This window comes from Macrosteles quadrilineatus, unplaced genomic scaffold (genome assembly GCF_028750875.1).
Source record: "Macrosteles quadrilineatus isolate MER2022 unplaced genomic scaffold, UCM_ALF_1.0 Scaffold_1__1_contigs__length_201487025, whole genome shotgun sequence".
Taxonomy (NCBI): domain Eukaryota; kingdom Metazoa; phylum Arthropoda; class Insecta; order Hemiptera; family Cicadellidae; genus Macrosteles; species Macrosteles quadrilineatus.
The window spans coordinates 399,941-412,617 of NW_026542594.1; the positions used below are offsets into that span (position 1 = coordinate 399,941).

General features: G+C 34.4%; 1 non-coding gene across 1 annotated transcript; it reads left to right on the top strand.

The window, feature by feature from the left end:
- The first annotated feature begins 7,668 nt into the window (after window positions 1-7,668).
- Window positions 7,669-7,740, top strand: Trnad-guc (transfer RNA aspartic acid (anticodon GUC)). Its single transcript has one exon. It is a non-coding gene; the product is annotated as a tRNA-Asp (tRNA).
- Window positions 7,741-12,677: the final 4,937 nt, after the last annotated feature.

A 12,677-nucleotide genomic window follows, 5' to 3' on the forward strand; every position in this document is an offset into this window, starting at 1 on the left:
ATTATTTGAATTAAACAACTGGTAGATGAAATTATCTAGTGGTTGTTTATTTACTCAAAGAAGATGTTTATGGTGATTTATTTACATTGATAAAATTTGTGTGTTACGTGACTTTTGACTATTGATAGTCAATGGTGTTAATTTGTTAAGAGGGTTAAGTTTTGTTACAAAAAGGTAGTAAAAGTGTTGTAGAATATTGCTCAGTTTTCTTTGTAATTCATATTGTAAACCACAGGTAAAGAGGATTTACTAAAACAAAAATTATGGCAAAACTTCTCTTTCATGAAGCATCAATATCAAGTAACTGATGTTATTGCCACAAGGTATTTTGGGAACGGGGTTTTACGGGGGTTTTTATGGGGTAAAAATTGGTTTTTCTCACTTTTGACCCTCAAAACACAAAATTTCCCAATTTCTCTTTAGCCCTTTTTAAAGAGCTTAAAAAACAAATAATTGAGTATGTAAAAGTATTTTTGTTCGGTTATTGGTAATAGAGAAAATTTAAGAAATTGTAAATTTAAAATTCCCATGTTTTTCTTATGGAGAATATTGTCAAATGTTGTAGTTTTCTTGTTTATGGATATATTTTGATAAAACTTGGCAAAGTTATTTATTTTGTACTAAGCTATCAATATTTTACTAAAAACACACTTTATTAGTTTCCGTGTAGCAGCAAACCTAGGTACTCATTAAACCTAATGTTATTTAAATATATTTAATTGAAAATCAATTCAGTCAAATGGAAATTCGCTTAGTCGGCAGGTTTGCTGTGGCGGGGGTATTTTATTGTAAAATTATTGAATTTAAAATGCATATCGTGTAATCCGGTCTGTAATCGGATGAAAGAAATAGGTGGTCACGTGATTATTATTTCCCTATTAAAACTGCTAGAACTTTTCTTTATGCGTATAGGCCTAAACTAGCTGTTCTGAATGAATTGTATTCAGTTTTAATCGACTACTTGATTCTCGTAAGTAGGACGGGCAAACATCTCGTCCTATATTATACTGTAACCATCTTCTTTCTTATCGCTCCATTAAGACAAGTAATTAAAATGGATAATTTATGAATAAATTATTTTTTGTATGGTAATTTTTTTTGTAGACTATTTATGTTTCTCAACTTGACAAATCATTTCACAAACAAGTTACCAAGTAACTTGTAAGTTACCAAGAGTTGGTTGGGTTGAAACAGGCCAATATTGTGATCCTCCACACTTCTAATGAACTACATTCGCAGAAAAGTGTTTTCAGCCGCGTTCCCGCAATGGTCATGCTGTTATAAAACCACAGGCAACAGTTATTTCAAAGCTCAACTGGAAACATTTTGATAGTTTCGTGGGAATTCTGGTATGTTCTTACAAAGGCATGTTACAATGCCATAGGACAGTTGTTAGGGTCAACTTTGTCAGTCAGAAGGTCTACTAGATTCCACTAGAACGTTGCCAGGAACGGCCAGGAACAGACAAATCATACAATTTAGAATAAGAGCATGAGGCGACTATACGAATGCTACTATACCCGTGCTTCATAACGGTTCTGAAGATAATTATGCTGTTCTTTAAAACTGCTGTATAATATAGTTACATATCTATTGTTAATTTTAGAATAAAACTTAATTTTACCATATAATAATGTAAAATTCTTTCATTATACTTAGATAAGGGCTTTAGATGTTGTTGGGAACCATTACAATGTATGTGTGGTGCTGACGTGTGTTTAAAAGTACTGTAACTGTATGACTTAATTTGAAAATATAAACTTATTTACAAGTGTAGACCTACTTACTTTCAAAACCTTACATATATTTTTAGTTAAAAGAATCCAAAAGAATCTAACAAAATACCTTGTGGCAATAACATCAGTTACTTGATATTGATGCTTCATGAAAGAGAAGTTTTGCCATAACTTTTGTTTTAGTAAATCCTTTTTATCTGTAGTTTACAATATGAATTACAAAGGAAACTGAGCAATATTCTACAACACTTTTACTACCTTTTTTTAACAAAACTTAACCCTCTTAACAAATTAACACCATTGACTATCAATAGTCAAAAGTCCCGTAACACACAAATTTTATCAATGTAAATAAATCACCATAAACATCTTCCTTGAGTAAATAAACAACCACTAGTTAATTTCATCTACCAGTTGTTTAATTCAAATAATTAAATACAATCATTTTATCTGTTGAAGCATGTAAAGCGTAGCCCTTTGGAAATCGGCGTGTGGGGCTGAGCCCATATGCAATACGTTCATGACAATACTTTTTGGCAAATCTACACACTCTAAGCTTCATTTTCATGTGCCATATGCCTAATTTTTAATGTGGTAAAACAAACTAAAACGATGACGACAAATTTGAATGTATCCCTTTAATAATATAATAGATGATAGTCCTTAGGTTGGGCCAATCCAATGTAAATATAGGAGATACCGTCTGATGTGATTTATTTTTAATTTCTTGAAGAGGTTTTACTGTTGATGACGTAGGTAGTTGTATGTGGTGGTCATGCTTACAGTAATAGTTGACACCCAGTTAGAGCCTACGTGATGCATGACCTTGACTAAGATGTTCCATTCTTCAGTAAAAATTCATCAGATTGAGGTATCCTAATTCTATTTCTACTCTGGAATCCACTTCATTTCCTGAGTAGTTTTATCCAGCTCTCATACAAATTTCCAAGTCCTTTTTATAATACCAAAATACTTTTTTGTAATCTATTTTGTATGGTTTCCGACCATCTCTCTCGTTAATTGACATTATATAACTTATTGAAGTTTTTTTTCTAAAGGAAGTATAATAATATGTGTAGAGTAGCTTTGTAACTGAGTGAAACTATAGCTGTTTCTCTGGCCAATGACATAAAAAAAAAAAAAAAACAATGACCTCCAAAACCGGTTAGGTATAGTTTCGCATCGTATTTGTTTGATAAGGTGTGCATACAGTACTTTTTAAAGCCTGCAGCTGAATACTGCTTTGCAGAAATGCACGGACGAATCAGGTACCCTTAGATGGCTAGTTTTTTACTGCATTTCTTCATCGTTTGTTGAACTGTTGTTGAACCATGCCCTCTCATAATAAATCTATTTATACTATTATAAAATTTACGTGGTGTCTGTCTGTGCGGCTGCCACAACTAAAATACTAAACCGATACAGCCAAAATTAATCACAAATATTGTCCACATATCTAGGAATTTCATAGGCCTATTCACTTCCCTGAGCTCCTCTCGGGCTACGCCCCTTGGATGTCCAAAGTTTAGAGAACGGTTTTCAAAAGTAAATTTTAATTGGTCTCCATGGGAGAATGAGAAAATTCACAATGTTTACCTTTGCGTTGACATTTAAATGTAAACAAACAGAACTGCCAATAATGCTCATCTCACAATTTCAGATAAATAAATTAAACATATTTTACACAATTGTGGTAGGACTACTTAATCTAAAACTTTATGATGGATTATCTAAATAACTATACAGCCCGATGTGTAACTGACTGACTCGCCCCTTCTAGATGAGCTAGAGACTTGAAATTTTCGGTGGTCGTAGGTCTAGTGCCAAAACCCCCAGGAAAAATCCAAAAAGTCGCATTTTCAAATTTTAACCCCCCCCCCCCCCCGTATTCTCGAATTTCCCCCCATGTTATTCTTATGGGAAATAACATTGAAAATTGCCGACTTTGGTAAGTTCATCTGAACCACTTAGAAACGTGGTAGAGACTTCAAATTTGCGTAGTATTGTAGTATGAGATCTTACATTACCGGTGAAATTTGCAAAAGTTCCATTTTTAAATTTTAACCCAGCCAAAAATCCAAAATGGCGGACCTCTTTAAACGACAAAACACGTTTTTTTCAACCGGATGTAGCTCGAAAACGGTAAGAGCTAGAAAAGATTTGAAAGTATATTCATGAACAGGAATTAAATTTTATACAAAACCCTCTTAGGCGTTTTCCAAAAATCGCACTCCTTCAGCTTCAAAAAACGCCCTACTTTCAAAATTTGGTAAATTTTTATTACATTTTTACCGGTTTTCGCCATGTTTTCATACAATAATAATTCTTTTTTTTCAAAAATTATTATTGCTTTGTATTCTCCTTACTTTACTTTAAATTTTACTCACAACATGTTTTTTCGTAACTTTACTCCTTGACCCCCCAAAACTTAATTTTAATCTCAAAATTTGAAGGTTTTTTGCCACTTTTACGAGCCCCGTGTTATTCTTATGGAGAATAACATTGAAAGTGGTCGACTTTGGTGTGCTCATCTGAACCGTTTAGAAACGTGCTAGAGACTTGAAACTTGGTATTATTGTTGTAGGGGATCTTATATTAACGGTGAAATTTGCAAAAGTCCCATTTTCAAATTTTAACCCCGCCAAAAATCCAAAATGGCGGACCTCTGAAAACGATAAAACACGTTTTTTTCAAACGGATTTAGCTCGAAAACAGTAAGAGCTAGAAAAGATTTGAAAGTATATTCAGGAACAGGAATTAAATTTTCTACAAAACGCTCATTGATGTTTTCCGAAAATCGCACTCTTTCGGGTTCAAAAAACTCCCTACTTTCAAAATTTGGTAAATTTCTTTCAACTTTTTACCGGTTTTCGCTATTTTTTCATACTTAAATCATTCCTTTTTGCAAATATTATTATTGCTTTGTATTCTCCTTACTTTAGTTTAAATTTTACACGATACGTGTTTTTCCGTAACTTTACTCCTTAACCCCCAAAACTTAGGTTTAATGTCAACATTTGAAAGTTTTTACGAGTCCCATGTTATTCTTATGGAGAAAACATTTACCCCATAAAAACCACCATAAGTCCCCGTTCCCATGGTCCGTTCATGCTATAGATTTACTCTGGTTTACTTAAGGTTTTATCCCCCTATCGTATTTACAACCCCCCCCCCCAAAATATTAAATCCCCCCAATGTTATTCTTACAGGTGCATAAGTCTAAATCACGATTACACATTTCTAGATTAACTGGATATCTGAAATTTTGAATGATTGTAGATCTTGCGCCCTTTCCGAAAAGTGACATTTTACAAATATAACTCCCTCCCCCACGAAATATAGAATATCCCCCCCCCCCCAATGTTATTCCTACAGGTCCATCGGACTAAATCAATTTTACCCACTTCTAAAATAGCTAAAGATCTGAAATTTGGCTCAATTGCAGGTCTTGCGCCATGGTCCATTTCTATTTACCCCCTACCCTACTAATGACGACTAATAGCTAGGGGGCCTGGGGCGAGCCAAAGGCGAGTCATTCTTTATATATTTCAATGATTATGAATCTGATTTTTCTTACCGTTGCGAAGCACGAGTACGACAGCTAGTAATTTATATTAGTTTGAGATTGATGGTAAAATATCTCAATTTTTAGTTCGTAAAGTAATGTTTATCACGTCAATCACACTCTACACTCAAGATGCAGTGAGAGTGAGACAAAATATGCACATGTGTCGCGCGAGTGACGGCTGATAAAAGGGAATGTCGAAACATTCCACAACAATACCTAGTCCTAACATCAGCTGATTGCTATCAAGAAGACACTCACAATAGCTGTGAATAAATCTTGGTTACTATTATTACCACAGAGTACTTTGATTTACATCTGTTATGCAAGTGCATTGTTCAAATTACTATAACATTAACTGACACGAGGTTCTTCAATTTGTAGACACCGGATGTACCGGCATTCGTAGTGTTTGTCACCTTGTAATTGATTACATATAGCGTTGATTAACTGAGGTTCTTTAGAATGCGTGGTGTTTCTTTGGTCGTCCGACATCCCACGTATACTTCCAAGATTCTACCAATCATACTAATAAGAGTGTTTAAAATAATACGACTCCAATAATATCCAAACGTAATTTTAAGGATATCACAGTCGCTCTACATTGACAGCAACACAACATAATTTTTAATTGTTTAGTGATGTTTTTCAATGATGGTGACGGTTCGATTGGATCCGAATAGTTTTAAGCTATTTACTATAATCCGGCATTTCGATCAAACAGGAGCTTACAAGAATATTTTTACAATTAACTTTGTCGAAAGAAAAATTTCATTCAGACTATATAGAAAAGGCAGGTCACAAGTGTATTTTTTGTAGGACCACGTTTAAACCCAAACCAGCCGGCGCGGCGGGTGGAAGCGATTCTAGGAAACGCGCCCGTGCTACACAAATTTACTGAGTTAGTTTAGATGAAATGTTTACTAATTTAAATCTGGGTTCGCATATCATAAAGGAAAAAGGCGAGAAAGCCTGTGCAATATGATATACTTTACCAAATAAGAAAACTAAATTGACACAATACTGTATTCCATGAGCAATAATTAAAAGATCCGATTTGCAAATTGTGGGAACATAGAAAAGTCATAGAACGCCACCAAGTAGAAGAGATAGAGGTATTGCTTTATTAAGTATTTTACTATCGTTATTGGCCTACAGAATGAAGAACTCGACAATGATCCCTACAAACGGTGAACAAAAATGATAGCCGAAGTGCTACAATTTTTTTGAAGGAAATATGTGATCATTGCAGAGGAAAACCTTAAGGCGAAATAAAAATGATAATTCAAAGACATTTAATCTCTGTTTCTATAAATGGCAAGTAATTTTAGAAGAATAGTACTACCTACATCTACATCTAAGAAAATTTTACTAAAACCTTCATTGAAGGATTTAATTATAAAAAAAAAAACCTCTTGAACAACATCAGACCTTAACTATGCATTTTTACAGGTAAATATAATTGACGTCACTCCATCAAATAGCCAAAAGAATGCTATTTGAAGCAAATAAAATTGTGACAGACAGATTTTGTAGGAAATCGGATAGTACTTGGGTAATGTGAACAATGTTCATAGCTATTAAAACAATTACAGAGGTGTTTAAACACACTGGCGACAATGGTGGTGCCATGTAGGCTGCAGTATCGATGATGAAGGCCACTTTTTTATGTGACGATACTCCGCTTTCTCATGACGTCCAATATAAACTATTCGACTTTTACACGACGTCCAAATCTCATAATGTCCTAAAGTACAGTAACTGCAAGAAACAGAGCATTTCTACAAGCTCCAATCATGGGATTGGTCGTCGTGCAATATAACACTATTTTGGTATTGGAAAAAGATTAAAATGAAATGAAAATTAAATATTAAAAAAAAAAAACTGTAGTTTTAGTCTAATGTTTTTAAAATGTTGAGTTTCCTTCTAATTATTGCATCTCTTTAAAGTTGCCAAAACTGTATTTTGATAATATTAAAATATTATATTTTTATTCAGTAATCTTTAAGTTGTTAATGTAATCAGAATAACTGCTGGTATGTTTAAGACTAGTTATGCATATAGTTAAAGAGGTCAATGTTCGGAAAAAATGAGTCAGTTCAATTTGATAGCGCAAATAGAGGTCCTTTTAGTTTTTTATAATTTTTATCACTAAGAAATTGCTAACTTTATGACTAAATGTCTAGAACACTTGTATTTGGCATTTCTATTTTCCTATTAAATGACACTAAGATTAAAAATTTCTAACGACTACTCCTGAAATATAACGGTTTTTAGTTATAAAATAAAGCAAAATACACCATAAACCCAAATGCTTTACTTCATTTTCTTGAATCCTTGCCTAGTCTAGCCTAAAGTTTTCCTATGTCTTCGGTAGTATAGTGGTCAGTATCCCCGCCTGTCACGCGGGAGACCCGGGTTCGATTCCCGGCCGGAGAGGAACATTTTGTTTCATTCCATCGGTTAGTTAGCACACAACATGTAGAATTGCCCGTTTGGTCCAACTTTTATCAAAGGTTAGTAATTAAAAAATATCACAAATATTTCTTATTTTTCTAACAATTCATAATATTTGTATGAGGAATATGTACACAGACATACATAAGAAAACCTCTCATTAATGCATAAGATTCATAATTATTTCCCCCGGATATATAAATTATACCCAGAAAAATATTACTTCCTCCAAAATTATATATACTACTTTACGGGTATTTTCCCAGTACATTATAGGTTATGATATGTTTTGAGTACCGAGCCCATTCAACGGTAGAATGGACACTTGGAATTTATTGGTGACTGCAAATTAAAACAGTTATCAAAGTCGTATTTCTGGACCGTGGTGATCCAAATGTAATGAAAATGTCCAGAAGGAAATGTCAAACGGGCTCTGGTTTCCTCGTAGCTCAAACCAGCTGCTACTGCGATGTAGTAACACTTCGGCCCAGTAACATTTCGGCCGAACTCAAATTTCTTAGAAAAACAGTATCACTTCGTCCCACTCGCTTTTACAGATGATTAAATAAGCTAATGGAGTAACATTTCGGCCCGACGAAAAATTGACAAGGGTTGAGGAACGCAGTTCAGGTAGTAAGAGGTACATGACCTGTATACTTTGCAACCACCCTCTGGTGGAATGTCGCCCAACCGTCACCACTTGCATCCTCTGACCTCACATGACGGAGAATCGGTTGAATCTTACCTAACCTAACCTAACCTAACCTAACCTAACCTAACCTAACCTGACCTAACCTGTCAAATATTTTGTTGGGACGAAGTGTTACTAGTGGGCAGGTAGAGAGTTGGACCGTAGGCCACATCTGAGGGTTTCGGGCCGAAATGTTACTGGGCCGAAGTGTTACTTGGGCCGAAGTGTTACGACACGGCTACTGCTTCTACCCAGCGCACACCCCGTACAACATCTGATATATTTTTAGCAAACTAGCAGAGTACCCGTCCTTCGTACGGGGTTGGAATATAAGTATAAAATGCTTATTGCAGTTATACTCAAGCTTTGCGTTTGCAATAAGGGAGGACACAGTTTGATAAAATTTGCTTTTTTAGATTTACAGTATTCTATTACACATCTATCATAGCCATAATGTTCTACCACTTCACCTAAACAATAGAGAAAAATAAATTATCAACAATTCGCAAAATATCACAAATTATTCATAAAATGAAAAACATTAACATAACTGTAAACAATCCTACTTTGACAGTTCTCATTGCGAATCACAGTTTTTTGTTACTGCTTGGTTCAAATTAGCTGTTTTTATAAATGCAAAAAAAATATAGTGCTGAACCCTGTTGGTAAATCTTATAACTTTTTAATGCTTTTCCATATCATAGAACCAACCTTTTTAGTTAAAACAGCTGACTATTCTTTAATTCCCTTTAAATATGAATACTCATAAGGTTAACATGGGAAACTACAGAGCCACTGGGGCGGAGCCCGAAAGGATTTATGAGATAAGAATATGCCTATATGTTAATCGGGAATGTGACCTATCATTATGCCAATTTTCAGCCCAATCCGTCCAGTGGTTTATGCGTGATTGAACTTCAAACAAACAAACAAACAAACACACAAACTTTCACATTTATAATATTAGTAAGATAAAAAAAACATTTTATTCCCTTAAGACGTTTATGTATGGGATGGATCAAAGTATCTACGTAATAAAAAGAGAAAGACAGGTTCTTGATCTCTTTAGTCTGTGATCAAAGTAATAAATCAATTGCTCATATCTCTAATATATAAAATTCTCGTGTCATAGTGTTTGTCTGCAAACTCCTCCGGAACGACTTCACCGATCGTAATGAAATTTGGTGTGTAAATTCTGTAGGTATGCGAATCGGACGTAAACTATTTCCCGTTTCGAAATTCTTAAAAGGGCTCCGCCCCAGTGGCTCTGGAGTTTCCCATGTTAACCTTATGAGAAATGGAATTAATGAATCTTAACAGCTGTTTCAATTAAACAAGTTGGTTCTGTTCTATGATGTTCAATAGCATTAAAGTTACAAGGATTACCAACAGGTTGCAGCACTATTATTTCTTTTACATTTATGACAACAGCTAATTTGCAACCAAAATGTGAGTGAGCGTAGCGAACGAACTTCAACCTGGAGGCGAGTGAGCGTAGCGAACGAGCTAACCTGGAGGCGAGTTAGCGTAGCGAACGAGCTCCAACCTAAAGGCAAGTGAGCGCAGCGAACGAGCTCCAACCCAAAGGTGAGTGAGCGTAGCGAACGAACTTCAACCAGGACGTGATTGAGCGATGCGAACGAGATCATCTTGAAAATTAAACGTAACGGTACTTTCTTTCCATCGGTCTGTCTTAGGGGAAACCTATAACTTAGGCGATACGAAGTTCGCCGGGTCAGCTAGTTCCCCTATAAAAACTTACAATCGTAAAAAAAAATACTGGAAAGGAAATGACTTTTCATCTATAGGTCGTGAATAGGTAGGACCCAGAGTATGAAGAGAATGCGCCAAGGCGGTGCGGTTGACAACATGAGAACTAGTTTAGGTTTTAAACTAGTTCATCCGAAAAGCTTTGCACCACTACAACAATGAAACTTCACCACCAAGTTTCACGCCAATGGAACTTTAAATAAACATATAAATAATATTGTCTGATATCGTTTTTAGTCATTAACTATATGAACTGACCTATATTACAGTAATACTAAAACATAGTGGATAGTTTGGTCATTTTAAATAATTGAATTAAAATAATAAATTAAAAACAAATTTATTATGCCAGGTGGCGCATTTAATCATTAACTGTGCAACGATATATTTGCTACTAAATACAGGGTGCGGCAGAAAGAACTCCCCTATTAGGAAAGCTAATAAAAACAAAACCAAGTAAGATATGACATTTTTATTGCTATTAACCAAAAACACACATTATGACCCGAAAGGTAACCCTACCGGGAACGTTTGAACCAATGTGTTAACACTGGAGGCCGCAATTTAAATGACATTTGATTTAAAACACGATAATTTTAAATTATCGATCATTAAAACGACATTTTATTTAAAACACTATAATTTTATATTTTTTTAAATGGCATAATGTGTGTTTTACTGCTGCTGAGTAGGGGGAAAATTTGTTATTTTTAAGAATTTATTCGAATAATGCATTTCTAACAGTACATAACAAGACTAATTGAACGTATCAAGAACAATAAGTAACAGTGGTGCAGATTTTTAAAGCCACAAACAAGAACATTTTTGCAAAATTTGACACAATGAGAGAAATATCACCAACTTAAAATGTCTTACATAATTTTGATACTGTTATCGCTCAAAGTTATCAGAGTTTGATAATATTGTTCTGCAATTTATATAAAACTTTAACATTTTATAGAGAAGTAATTTCACTGCTAGCAAATTATCTCCCAGAAACGACGACAAAGGCTTGGTGGCCTCTTTGTTGACTTCCTTCTGCATAAAAAATGCGATTCCAGTTGAAAGGCTTGTGATCGAAGGAAGCCACAGCCGTCTATTGCTACTCTTTGTGCCACCATCCACAATTGAACTGTGTTTTGCTTGTAACAAAAACTAAATTGATTCTTCTGTTTGGCATTATTACATTATGGCCCGAAATATCTAACGTCCCAAATATGTTTTGTAGAATGATAAGCGGATACCTAATATGTACAAAATCATGTAGCTTTCGTTGTAGTACTCGGACATAAATATTTACTTCATTGAAATTAGTAAATAAGTTAGTTTAATATAACAGCGGAACATAACTTTTTAGCGAACTTCCAATATAGGGAATGAAATATTTTCCGTTGGTCTCGCGGTAAGACCTGGACCCGGGACCGATTTCCTTTTTTATTTTGAGGTCCGCAGAGACCAAAAACACCAACCATGTGAGCACCCTGAAATAATAATAATTATTTTGTAGAAGTGACATGTTTCGGACACGAGTCCATTTTTCCAATAACATTAAATAATCATTGTTTACATTGTTTGTTTCCTGTATATAATTTAGATTATACAGATTATTTATAATACTAGACAGGATTTGGAAAATTTGTTGGTTATTTATTATTTAATTGTAAAATTTGGTAAAAAATAGGTTTCTTAAAGTAATTATTTGGCTATTTAAAATTATTTGAATTTTTTAGGTTTTCTTCATACTACTGCATATTATGAAATGATAATGATATGTTATTTGATAAAAGATTCCCAGCAAAGTTAGATTTCATGAATGTTTAGTTATAGAGCTTGAATGTGCTCTTTGAATCTACATTTAAAAGAACGTCCTGTCTGACCAATGTAGAATTGTTCACAATCAGTGCAGTTAGATTTTTATATGTCAGAATTGTGTATGCAGAATTTTGAAAAGTTTTCCTTGTTGTCTTGTTAAGAGTTGTATTGAATGGTATACTAACGAATTTTTCTTTTTCTTTATTTCCTTGCTGTGTTCTTGATTTTGATTCTTCTAACTATATTGTAGATGATGTTTTGCTCATATCCATTTTGTTTGTGTCCGTTAGCACGATCGCTCGAGGAAAGATTTGGTATAAACGTGTAAACCTACACCTATTCGAACGAGTTCGTGAACCAGCAAGATCGGACCATGGGAACGGGGGGTTATGGGGGGTTTATGGCGTAAAAGTGGGCTTTCCCCATTGTTCACCTTAAAAAGATAAATTTTGCAATTTCTTTATAAACAATTTTAAAGAGCAAAAAAAAATAATTTAGTGTATTGAAGCGTTGTTGTATACCTAACGGTTACATAAAAACTCCAAAGAATATTAAAATCCCTATATTATTCTTTGGACTGTTGCAGCTTGCTTGCTTATGGACATATTTTAATAATACCCCCGCCGCAGCAAACCTGCCGACTAAG